The following is a 12807-nucleotide window of genomic DNA, read 5'->3' as shown; positions in this document are numbered from 1 at the left end:
GAAATCCTCACTTATATCAAAGTATACTTCGAATTCCTCAAGGCACTTCTTGTTTACTGATTATCTACAGTCCCCCCCCCCTCAACAGATTCCATTCACTCATTTTATATATATACTGTATATATATATATAATGTATATATATATATATATATATATATATATATATATATATATATAGATACTGTATATATTTGATAGCGTATTGGTTTAAGTCACTGTAACTTTGTTACGGGTTAGTTGGGTTCGAATCCTCGGCTCGTCCACGTTTCAATTTCCAACGGATGCCTCCATCGAGCGATTCTTCAGTCTCGACTGCGATGGCATAGAATTAAAAGTGATTTGTGGTTGAAAAAGATATTAATTGATCACTGGGAACCATTCAGTGTGTATGTATATGTATATATATATATATATATATATATATATATATATATATATGTGTGTGTGTGTGTGTGTGTATATGTATATTGCAGTTATACATGAGTTACCCCCCGGATTCTGTGAACAGGTCTGATTATGTTTCTGTGTTTATTACTCAGAGTAAAAGAGAACGAGTAATACAGCAGTGACTTTATAATTTATAATGCGAGTAGTGTGATGAGTCGTACGTTTGGCAGCCAGATGCTGCGCGCGAGAATTCGGGTCGTACTGAAGTGGTGGCCATGCCGAGGGCCATGAAGGCACCCCTAGCACTGTATAGCGTACCTCTGTGCAATTTTGTCTTGATGCGTTAGATAGATAGATAGATAGATAGATAGATAGACTTTATTTGGCAATGAATCAATGTACATGAAGTGCAAATAATGACAAGAACACATAGTTCGGAATAATAAATGCAAATTGCCGAGGACAACACAAAAAGCATGTACGCTTATTTCCATTATGGTCCTCATCAGATTGTTATTCTGCTCTAAGTCACACTGACAACATACGTAGGGGGTTAAGGGGACCAGACACAATCATGAGTAATACCAGTCAGAACACATATGACACATAAACATTGTTATCGTTTAGCTAATATTACTAAAATGTTTGTACACATAGGAATATTGAGGCAAAAAATTTGAGCACCATCACAAATAGGAACATTGCAATAAGCAAAGGAACAACAAAATAACATTAAACTGTAACAAAACAGTATGAGTGAGTACTTTATCAGAGTAGTACCATTACTGATATACTGCATTATTCTACAGCTGTATCAACATGTATGAGTGAGTACTATATCAGAGTAGTACCTTTAATGATATACTACAATATTCTACATCTGTAACACCATGTAGTTATAGTGAATGCTACACTGCAGCTAGGGTCACCTATTAAATAAATCTAACATTTAACCTGAATCACAGGACGGAGTGAGCAATTAGTATGAGCACTAGGGTGTAGTACATTTAACCTGAAGCATCAGAGGTAGGGTACAGGGGACCAGTACTCGAATGAGTAAAACAACAAGGAGAACGAGAAAAGTACAGATATTCTGCAGAAAATCGTGGGTACGCCCTCGACTTCTTTCCACATAACAACAAAGGGTCAATTCACTTCAGAAAAATAACTAACATTATGAGAAGAGACGCAAGGCATTGGCCAGCCTGCTTCAAATGACGTCATGTCGTCAAATGTCTTCTCGATATAAACTTACCTATTCCTATCTAGGTCTCGTTTATTTTATTTATTTTATTTGTTTATTTTGTTTAATATTTATTTATTTATTTATTTATTTATTTATTTGTAAATCTCCTCTTTAGATTTAATATTACTTCACCACCCACTGATGTCCAGGTGTATGGCAAGAGGAAATCCATCATGGAGTCTGCATTTACTGATGTGATTTTTTATGCTGGTTGTTAGATGGGATTCAATTGTACTCTAATGTGACGGTCTATAGAAGGGCTTGGAAACCTAATGCTTGAGGAACAAAAAGAAATGGGGATGGTAACATTATGACTAGAAATGCACTTCTGAATATATATATATATATATATATATATATATATATATATATATATATATATATATATAGAGAGAGAGAGAGAGAGAGAGAGAGAGAGAGAGAGAGAGATTGTGAAAAGTTGAAAAGGTAGAAAAAAGACAGTCACGGGTCTCGTTCCGAGTTTATTCCTGACCGGTTTCACTTGTAGCTTCTGAAGCTACAAGCGAAACCGGTCAGGAGTAAACTAGGAACGAGACCCGTGACTCCCTTTTTCCACCTTTTTCAACTTGTCACAATGTTTCAATATATATATATATATATATATATATATATATATATATATATATATGTGTGTGTGTGTGTGTGTGTGTGTGTGTGTGTGTATTCACCTCGGATCTGCTGCAGTCTCTGTCGAGACAGCCAGACACCACCCTACGGCAGTGAGCTCAGAGCTCCTTATTAGCCGAGTGTGTGTGTGTGTGTGTGTGTGTGTGTGTGTGTGTGTGTGTGTGTGTGTGTGTGTGTGTGTGTGTGGAAATAAACTCCACTGCAAAGACTTGAACCCTTACCATAGCGACTGCTTATTATGAAACAAAGACGATAGCATTGAGCCAGCCATAAGCGGTCGCTAAGTCAAAGGTTCGAGTCCTTGCGGTGGAGCTTATTTCCATTTGTTACAATTACACACACACACACACACACACACACACACACACACACACACACACACACACACACACACACACACACACACACACACACATGTATATATATATATATATTGATAAATTGTTTAAGACAAATGAGAGAGTGATAGGTGGGGAAGGGTAAACGAAGATGGGCTAAGAATACATTTATTGTTCTTACGTTTCGGTTATTATAACCTTCCTCAGAGAACTTGTTACAGAACATCTTGGTCACAACATTTATACCCGTAGTGGGGGAACTTGTGAAGCTTCGAGTGTCAGGTTTTTTCTAGCGCATTTATTATTAAGAGACTGGCTGCTTTAGATAGGCATATAAATCCTTCTCTGTCGTTATTATTTTCTTTGACATTTATATGTGCAGCTTCAACTGTCTTTCTCATCTTCTTTTTTAATCCTTTGTGTAAAATTTCAACTTTACTCCATTCGGGAAGGTTGTTGCATATTTCGAGGTGGCGGACCAGGGAGTTGGACGTTCTGTGTGCTTTTAAATCATTCCTATGTTCGTTTATCCTCTTCTCGATTCCTCGACCTGACTCACCTATATAAGCCGAGGGGCAGCCACTACATGGAATGCGGTAGATCACACTGAGGTCGTTGTTGTCATTAGTGTGGTTTTTAAACATTTTACCTATTTTATTACATGATACCTTGGCGATGTTTATGCCACCTTTCAGTAAATATCTATCAATAATTTCGGTTTTATCAGAATTGGGTACAGTAATGAAATGCGGTGTGACTAGGTTTTTTGTTGCTGTATGGTCATTTGATCCGGACGCTTGGTCGTTTGGTCCGCTGGTTTGGGCGTTCGATTTATTGTGGATTTTTCTAGCTTTGCCTTCTGTTTTGGTTATCAGGCCCCCTGGATATTTTAATTCTTTAAAAGTTTTTTTGATAAAAGACAACTCGTTTTCAAGGAGTTCACTGCTGCATATACGGTAGGCTCGAAGAAAGAAGCCTATAAGGACACCAGTTTTAGTTCTTTTACTGTGGGCTGAGAAAAAGTGAACAAAGTCGTCTTTATTAGTAGGCTTTCTGTACACTGAAAACCTAAGATGATTAGAGCCTCTGTGTATTAGTGTATCCAGGGGGCCTGATAACCAAAACAGAAGGCAAAGCTAGAAAAATCCACAATAAATCGAACGCCCAAACCAGCGGACCAAACGACCAAGCGTCCGGATCAAATGACCATACAGCAACAAAAAACCTAGTCACACCGCATTTCATTACTGTACCCAATTCTGATAAAACCGAAATTATTGATAGATATTTACTGAAAGGTGGCATAAACATCGCCAAGGTATCATGTAATAAAATAGGTAAAATGTTTAAAAACCACACTAATGACAACAACGACCTCAGTGTGATCTACCGCATTCCATGTAGTGGCTGCCCCTCGGCTTATATAGGTGAGTCAGGTCGAGGAATCGAGAAGAGGATAAACGAACATAGGAATGATTTAAAAGCACACAGAACGTCCAACTCCCTGGTCCGCCACCTCGAAATATGCAACAACCTTCCCGAATGGAGTAAAGTTGAAATTTTACACAAAGGATTAAAAAAGAAGATGAGAAAGACAGTTGAAGCTGCACATATAAATGTCAAAGAAAATAATAACGACAGAGAAGGATTTATATGCCTATCTAAAGCAGCCAGTCTCTTAATAATAAATGCGCTAGAAAAAACCTGACACTCGAAGCTTCACAAGTTCCCCCACTACGGGTATAAATGTTGTGACCAAGATGTTCTGTAACAAGTTCTCTGAGGAAGGTTATAATAACCGAAACGTAAGAACAATAAATGTATTCTTAGCCCATCTTCGTTTACCCTTCCCCACCTATCACTCTCTCATATATATATATATATATATTTATATATATATAATGATAACAATAATAATAATAATAATAATAATAATATTAATAATTAAAAACAGTAATAGTAATAATAATTATAGTAATAATAATAGTAATAATGATAATAATAATAATGATAATGATAATAATGATAGTAATAATTGCAAATAGAAAAAAACGTTTTCGAATTTCTCCTTGCGGAAAGGGTAGTAGTAGTAGTAATAATAATAATAACTAAAACAATAATAGTAATAATAATAATAACAATAATAATAATAACAATAGTAATAATAATAATGATAATAACAATAATGATAATAATAATAATAATAATAATGATAATGATAATAATAATGACAATAATAATAATAATAATAATAATAATAATAATGATAATTGCAAATGGAGAAAACACTTTTTTCGAGTTTCTCCTTGCGGAATGTGTTTTCCACGGCTGAATAAAATCGGTTGGCGACACAGGATAGTTACACAAATCGAGCAACGCTTTCTTATGAGAGAACTCTGGTGCGCTCGTTTTGCTTCGGCACAGGCCGCCTCAACGTCCCAGAGCTCGTATGTGTGTGTGTGTGTGTGTGTGTGTGTGTGTGTGTGTGTGTGTGTGTGTGTGTGTGTGCGTGCGCGAGTGTGAGTGAGCATTATCCTTCCTCTCAAAATTGCACACAAAGCACAAAACCTGAATGGCCGCAAGTAGAATCCGGAGGTACAAACACTTAAACGCAGTATCAGTGGGCACCCTCCCTGTTCTGGTCACAGCCTGTGTCCTCGATCATCAGGTGGAAAGGAGGAGGCGGGAGGGTGAGGGGGGGCGGGAGGTGTGGTGGCCGGAAGAAACTAAACGTGCCTCCACATCCGACCGACGACATCGGGCTCGCCTCAGCGGAAAATTCAACCTCACCTGTTTACTTCGGACGCGCCTCATCAAGGTTCACTCTGGGCAGGGAGCTGCTTCGGTCTGATGAAGTTCCTCAGGATCCTCTCCCCCCCCCCTCACCCTCAAATCCACCTGCTAATTTGCTTGCTTGTCTTCATCAGACCCCTCTCCTCTCCCCCCACCCTCAAATCCACTTGCTAAACTGCTTGCTTGTCTTCTTTAGACCCCTCTCCTCCCCCCACCCTCAAATCCACCTGCTAAACTGCTTGCTTGTCTTCTTTAGACCCCTCTCCTCTCCCCCCACCCTCAAATCCACCTGCTAAACTGCTTGCTTGTCTTCCTCAGACCCCTCTCCTCTCCCACCCCTCCACCCTCAAATCCACCTGCTAATTTGCTTGTTTGTCTTCCTCAGACCCCTCTCCTCTTCCCCCTCCACCCTCAAATCCACCTGCTAATTTGCTTGCTTGTCTTCCTCAGACCCCTCTCCTCTCCCCCCTCCACCCTCAAATCCACCTGCTAATTTGCTTGCTTGTCTTCTTTAGACCCCTCTCCTCTCCCCCCCACCCTCAAATCCACCTGCTAATTTGCTTGCTTGTCTTCTTTAGACCCCTATCCCCTCTCCACCCTCAAATCCACCTGCTAAACTGCTTGCTTGTCTTCTTCAGACTCCTCTCCCCCCGACCCACCTGCTCCCTTGCTTTCTTGCCTGCTCTTTCTCTGCTCGTACATGCGGAACCCTCGCCGAACGCCTCCGTCCAACCATTCCCTCCAGCCCAGTCGGCAGTTGGACGCAAACACGCCTTTCTCCTCCACTCTAGGGCGTCGTTTGTAGCAGAGCCTTTGAGTTTCTCCACATAATTGTCTCGAATCGCATAATCTTTTATTATTCTCTCCTTTGTTGTCCCTTTTGTTAAGTTGTAATCTTTATCTTCGCTTCGCAGGCCCGATTTCCATGAGTGAACACTGAACAGGCTCTTGCTTTGTTTTCTTAGAGCGTGGCGTTTTGTGCCCTCCATGCTTACTTGCTTGATCCCTAATAACCCTGAGATTGTCATGATCGCTGCTCTGTCCCTACCTGTTGCAGAAAGAAGATACCAGCGGCATCGGCAAGAATCGGCATCTGGGAGATATATATATATAAATATATATATATATATATATATATATATATATATATATATATATATATATATATATATAATACTGATGACCCACTTTCGGAGAAGAATAAGCGAAGATATAGAGATCTGTATATTTCGATCACTTACTGTGATCCTCTTCGGCAGATATAAGTTACAAAGTACAGAACAATATGTATTTATAGTAAAGCAGTGAGGTAACATGAGGGGACGAGGCTCAGGTCAACACGCCCGGCACGCATGCTCGCATCTTGGTGGCTCAGGTCACATGACCGGCGTTGCATGGGCCTTGGTGAGTTTTGTCCACCGTTAATGTTGATGGTAACATTTTATTTATGGCAAAAGAAGAAATACAGTCTGGTGACCATTGACCATGGGAAATGTTATAATTTGGGAAATTGTTTATTATAACATTTCCCATGGTCAATGGTCACCAGACTGTATTTCTTCTTTTGCCATAAATAAAATGTTACCATCAACATTAACGGTGGACAAAACTCACCAAGGCCCATGCAACGCCGGTCATGTGACCTGAGCCACCAAGATGCGAGCATGCGTGCCGGGCGTGTTGACCTGAGCCTCGTCCCCTCATGTTACCTCACTGCTTTACTATAAATACATATTGTTCTGTACTTTGTAACTTATATCTGCCGAAGAGGATCACAGTAAGTGATCGAAATATACAGATCTCTATATCTTCGCTTATTCTTCTCCGAAAGTGGGTCATCAGTATTATTTTACATATGTGCTACGACATATCTTTGTTGTGATATATATATATATATATATATATATATATATATATATATATATTTTTTTTTTTTTTTTTTAAGGATCGGCATCGGCAAAGTCATGCCGATGCCGAATCTCAAAAAAAAAAAAAAAAAAAAAAAAAAAGTGCCGATTCTTCTCGATGTCGATTAATCGACACACCGCTAGACGGTACCGTACCTACCAAACCTTATGGAACACCCTGTCGTTGTTGTCTTCCCTGAAGCTTTTGTCTCCGTTATCGTTATGATAAAAGACAATTGCATCTTCATCACCATCAGTCATCGACACCGTCACATTATTACCATCATCATCGTCAGCCATCCTATCATATCTACCTATCCTATCCTATCTATCCTATCATAACTACCCTCATATCATTACCATCATTCTCACCATCATCTTTGTCAATATCTTCATCGTTGTTGTCATCATTATCATTCATTATTATTAATTATTTTTCATTTATCAGCATCATCATCGTCGTCGTTATCATCATCGTCGTCGTCGTCATCATCGTCATCATCATTATCATCAACCTCACGTCTCACCCTGCGCTTGTTGTTGTTGTTTTTTGTCAGTGAATTGGTGTGTGTGTGTGTGTGTATGTGTGTGTGTGTGATGTGTGTGTTTGTGTGTGTGATGTGTGTATGTGTGTGTGTGTGATGTGTGTGTGTGTGTGTTTGTGTGCGTGATGTGTGTATGTGTGTGTATGTGTGTGTGTGTGTGTGTTTGTGTGCGTGATGTATGTGTGTGTGTGTGTGTGTGTGTGTGTGTGTGTGTGTGTGTGTGTGTGTGTGTGTGTATTCACCACCATGGTCTTTTTGGATCACGTGTTGGACTCTTGATCGACAGCTATTTCCCTCCCGGAAGAGAGCTCAGAGCTCGTATGACCGATCTATGGGTAATGCTGTGACCTTACACGCACACACACACCCAACTCCCCACCCACGAGAGTTGGAGTAACGACTCGAAGCGCAGCGATACTAAAATTATTTCAGCCCTGGGCAGGATTCGAGTGTGTGTGTGTTTGTGTGTGTGTGTGTGTGTGTGTGTGTGTGTGTGTGTGTGTGTGTGTGTGTGTGTGCGCGCGTGTGTGCGTGCGTCCGTGTGTGTGTAAGGTACCCATGGATCACGAGTGCATCGCGTTTTCTATGACCGAGCGCCGTTTTCTTTTTAGCCACAGTGGAAGGAAAAGAAGACTGAAACGGAGTGTTTTGTCACCACTAAGTGGACAAATCTCACTACTAGAGAGATGAAGTTGTAGAAATGGCGACGTAAGATCATAAGAGTTTAAGAATGAAGGAGACTGCAAGAGGCCATAAGACCTACACTAGGCAGTCCCATGTCAATCTCATTCCATAAAGTTACCTAACCTTCTCTTAAAAGCAACCAATAGCAACAGCGCCTCATAGAGCACGTGGTTACTAATTCTATTCCATTCGTCAACCACTCCATTGGTAAACCAATTCTTGCCTATTTCCTTATTAAATATATTTTTCCCGATTTAAGTCCATTACTGCGAGTCCTGCCCTGCTGTCTTAGTATGATGACCTTGCCTGCATCACCCTTGTTAAAGCCCTTGACCCATTTGAATACCTCTATAAGATCATCCCACACTCTGTCTTTCCAGAGAGAAAAAAATTATGGTGCCTTGGCCTGTCTTTGTAATTTGTATGGAAGAGGAGAGATTTAGGAGGGTTGTACAGAAGTTAAGATTCATTGTTATCCTTTTTCGAGTAACGAATCGTCTTCAGTCTTAAAAGAATGCTCGTTGACTTTGTAAAGATACCACCAAATTCCCTAAAATTTCGACGGCTTAAAACATGCTGTGAGAGTCTCACATGGGGTCTAAAAGGAAGATGGAGAGAAAGTGAGGGTGTAAGAATCGGGGTAGACCAAACGAAACGATTTTCTTTTTTCCCCGGTCTGTGAGAACTCCACCCACCACCCCCTCCCCTCCGTCCTCTCCCCTCCTTCCCTCCCGCGTCCGTTGTGCATCGGTAGGCAGTTGACCAACTGCGCTAATTGTTCCGGTCCTTTGCGACGACGTGACGTGCCGTTTGTCCTAATCTTGCCGTAGGGAGACGAGCATACCAAAAGAAACTCTTACGTGACCAACACAACTGTACCCGACATGTTAACAACCAGGATGTATCGACAATTCATTTGTATTTGCCAGTCGTTCTTTCCTCTGGCCAAATTCAAGAATATATCAACTGGCAGGTTCTCGATGGCTTTACACGGACGAAAAGTCGTCGACAATAACCCTTTGACACAATCTTATGGGCTTCAATTCTACTGTAAGTTATACACAATGCCCGTCTTGCGCGAGGTTGTAGCAAACGTATTTATATCGAACATTTGCAAAGAAAACACCTCTACCACTCGCCAGTGTGAAATCAAGGAACTACATGTCTCATAACTGTCCAGTTGACTTGCATAAAAGTCGCGTATGTAGACAAATTTATCACAGCGATTGCCAGAAATTGGCGTTCTAGCCGTGCAGGAAAGCTGGTGGTATTATTTGCGTAAAGACTGGGCGTCAGTAACAATGGCACAGAAAACGACTCAACTGTTAGTTTTTGGCTAAAACACTGTTTCCCAACCCTGGGGTCGCCAAGCGTTTTTCCTGGGGGTCGCCAAGACATCTTGTATGCTATTTCTTTTTTTCTTTTTATTATTATATGAATTCAATACAATAACCATGATGTTATAACCTTACATTACCTTTATTACACATATATTTATTATACTTATCCACTACTTTTCACAGTCAACAACTAGTCATATACATTAACACATATACAAGAAGATTAGTGGGGTTGCAGTCATATAATCTGGATGATATTGGGGTCGCCTGAAAAAAAAAAAAAAAATGGGAAACACTGGGCTAAAACGAGTCTTTCAAATGCACCATGCATCGTTGAAACAGTTTGCGGCAGTTCGACGGGGCACGGGCAAGAAAAAGATGCGAAACATTATAACCGCGACGTGAGGTCTACAAAATCTGTGTTAGGGGCGAATCACACTGTACGGTTCGCCATCGTACGATTATGGTTAGTTTGCGCACCGTCAAAGTGTTCATACCATACGTATAGGACACCGTTTCCTAACCTGGGGTGTTGAAATCAATTATAGGGGGTGCTGGAAATATGATACACACGAAAATCACATTAATATATGTATCATGGATTACCCAGTTGTGGATATTTGACCTTTTCCATGCTGCTTTATTTTTCTAGGGTGTTCTTATTTCTTCTACAAACATTATTGTCAATTTGTTTCAGTTCTAAGAATCAAGATAATAAATAATCAAGCAGTACAGTACACTTCACTTTTTTCATCCTTCTAATAACAAGATCGGGGTGCTCGACTGCTTAAGGCCTGTCTACACGAGCGGGCCTGATCGGCGGGCTTGCCCGTTAACGGGCATATTTGACGGGCAAACGATCAAATTGCCCGAAAGGCCGCCGAGCGAAATCACTGAGCTGGTGCCCGGTAGCTGGAGTTTCTACCCTGCCAGACGCAAGATAATATCGTGAACCCACAGCGGGCCTTCATCCCACATTCCACGGCATAGTAGCACAGTGAACATTTAACGATGGCAGCCCAGGATAACTCTAGTGAGCCACCAACAATTTATTGGTCTAAAGCACTTACTAGTACTTTGATTGACCTTTATCGTAAGAATCCATGTTTATGGAATGTGAAGCTGAAATGCTATAAGAACAGAGACAAACGCATAACAGCTATTATCATAGAGCACAAAATCTTTTTCTTGACAATGCTAGGCACCATGGTTCTCGTACAGCACTCCACCCGCTACTGGCAACATCGTCGGGCAGGCCCAGTTGTTCATCACTTCGGTCGTGTGGACAACATTCACGGGCAGGCCCGCGAGAATTTGCCCGTTAACGGGCAAAACCCGCCGATCAGGCCCGCTCGTGTAGACAGGCCTTTAGACATGACAACAGGGGGTGCTATGGTCTGAAAAGGTTAGGGAACGCTGCCCTTGATAGACCTTATTCTAGCCAAGAAGCAGACCATTTGCTATATATTTGAAGACTACAACTCCGACCTCAATGGGTTTTTGGCCACTGAAGCCAACTTTCAGCCGGGGGTCCGTCCCCTGAAGCGAGTCAAATTGCTTTTCTTCAGAAGAAAATGTATGAAGGGCGTCATCTTAAAGGGTGCCGCACTGCTTAGACATGACAACAGTGGGTGCTATGGTCGGAAAAGGTTGGGGAACTGGTATAGGACGCGGTCAGTCGATACCCAGCCCTTGTTCAGGCGCGGTGCCAAGAATATTATGAACAAAGAAGCGCACTACAATTGCTCTTCTTTTAGATAAAGGTGAGGTGAGTAGAGTTAAGGTTAAAACGAAAAGGTGGGTCAAATGAAGAATTGTCACCCCAGAACACTCACATGAAGAATCGTCACTCCATTAGATCCCACCTGAAGAATTGTCACCACAGAACATCTACCTGAAGAATCGTCACCCTATGAGATCCCACCTGATGAATTGTCACCCCAGAACGTCCACCTGAAGAATCGTCACCCCATGAGATCCCACCTGAAGAATTGCCACCCCAGAACACTCACATGAAGAATCGTCACCCCATGAGATCCCACCTGAAGAATTGTCACCCCCAGTACGCCGAATATCAACAGTGGAATAAGATTACGTTAGGTTAGGTTGAATGAGGGTTATGCTTGTCATCAACATATACAACCGAAGAATCGTAAACCCAGGATGATGCCCCACATGAAGGATTGTCACCCTAGGATAGCCCGCATGAAGAATGGCCACCCTAGGATAGCCCACATGAAGAATTGTCACCCTAGGATAGCCCACATGGAGAATTGTCACCCTAGAATAGTCCACATGAAGAATTGTCACCCTGTCGAAGTCTGGGGGCGGTGACGATTCATGTGAAAAGGCTGTCAGAGGGTGAGTTTTGGACTCTCTACAGGTTCCTCGTAGACTGACCAGTTCTATTAAACTTTTTGTCGCTCGTGACTACTTCGCTGTGCAAAGGCAAAAGTTTCCACAAACTGAAGGAAAGTCGTGCCCTTCCCCCTCAGTTACCTCCACGTGACAGATACGTAACGATATTTATACTTACGGCTGGGATGCGGAACGTTTCCGTTCATAAATGATTCGTCAGACTGGGATTTGTTCCACATGTGTCCAATACGTACGAACGAAGGCCGTGTGAGAGACGAACGATAAAAGTAATGTATGGTGTGAACAGAGCCCTTACATGCCTAAGAGTGCCGCCCCGGGGCAATCCTCAGTGCTCTAAGGCTGCGTTTCCACCGAGCGAGTCCAGGCCGATTCTCGCCATATGTTGTTAATTTGAATGGCTAGAAGGAGACTTTGCTTGCAGCATTCTAGACTTCCCTAAGAATACTTCAACAATCCTGTCTAACATTCGTAAAGGTTTAGTTCCTTTCATGTCACCACTCAGTTTCTCGGTATATGACGCGAAGGCAATTTGACTTCT

Source organism: Oratosquilla oratoria, chromosome 17 (genome assembly GCF_046742065.1).
Source record: "Oratosquilla oratoria isolate Oo_2021 chromosome 17, ASM4674206v1, whole genome shotgun sequence".
NCBI classification, from domain to species: Eukaryota; Metazoa; Arthropoda; class Malacostraca; order Stomatopoda; family Squillidae; genus Oratosquilla; species Oratosquilla oratoria.
Note: the sequence above shows the minus strand (reverse complement) of the source record.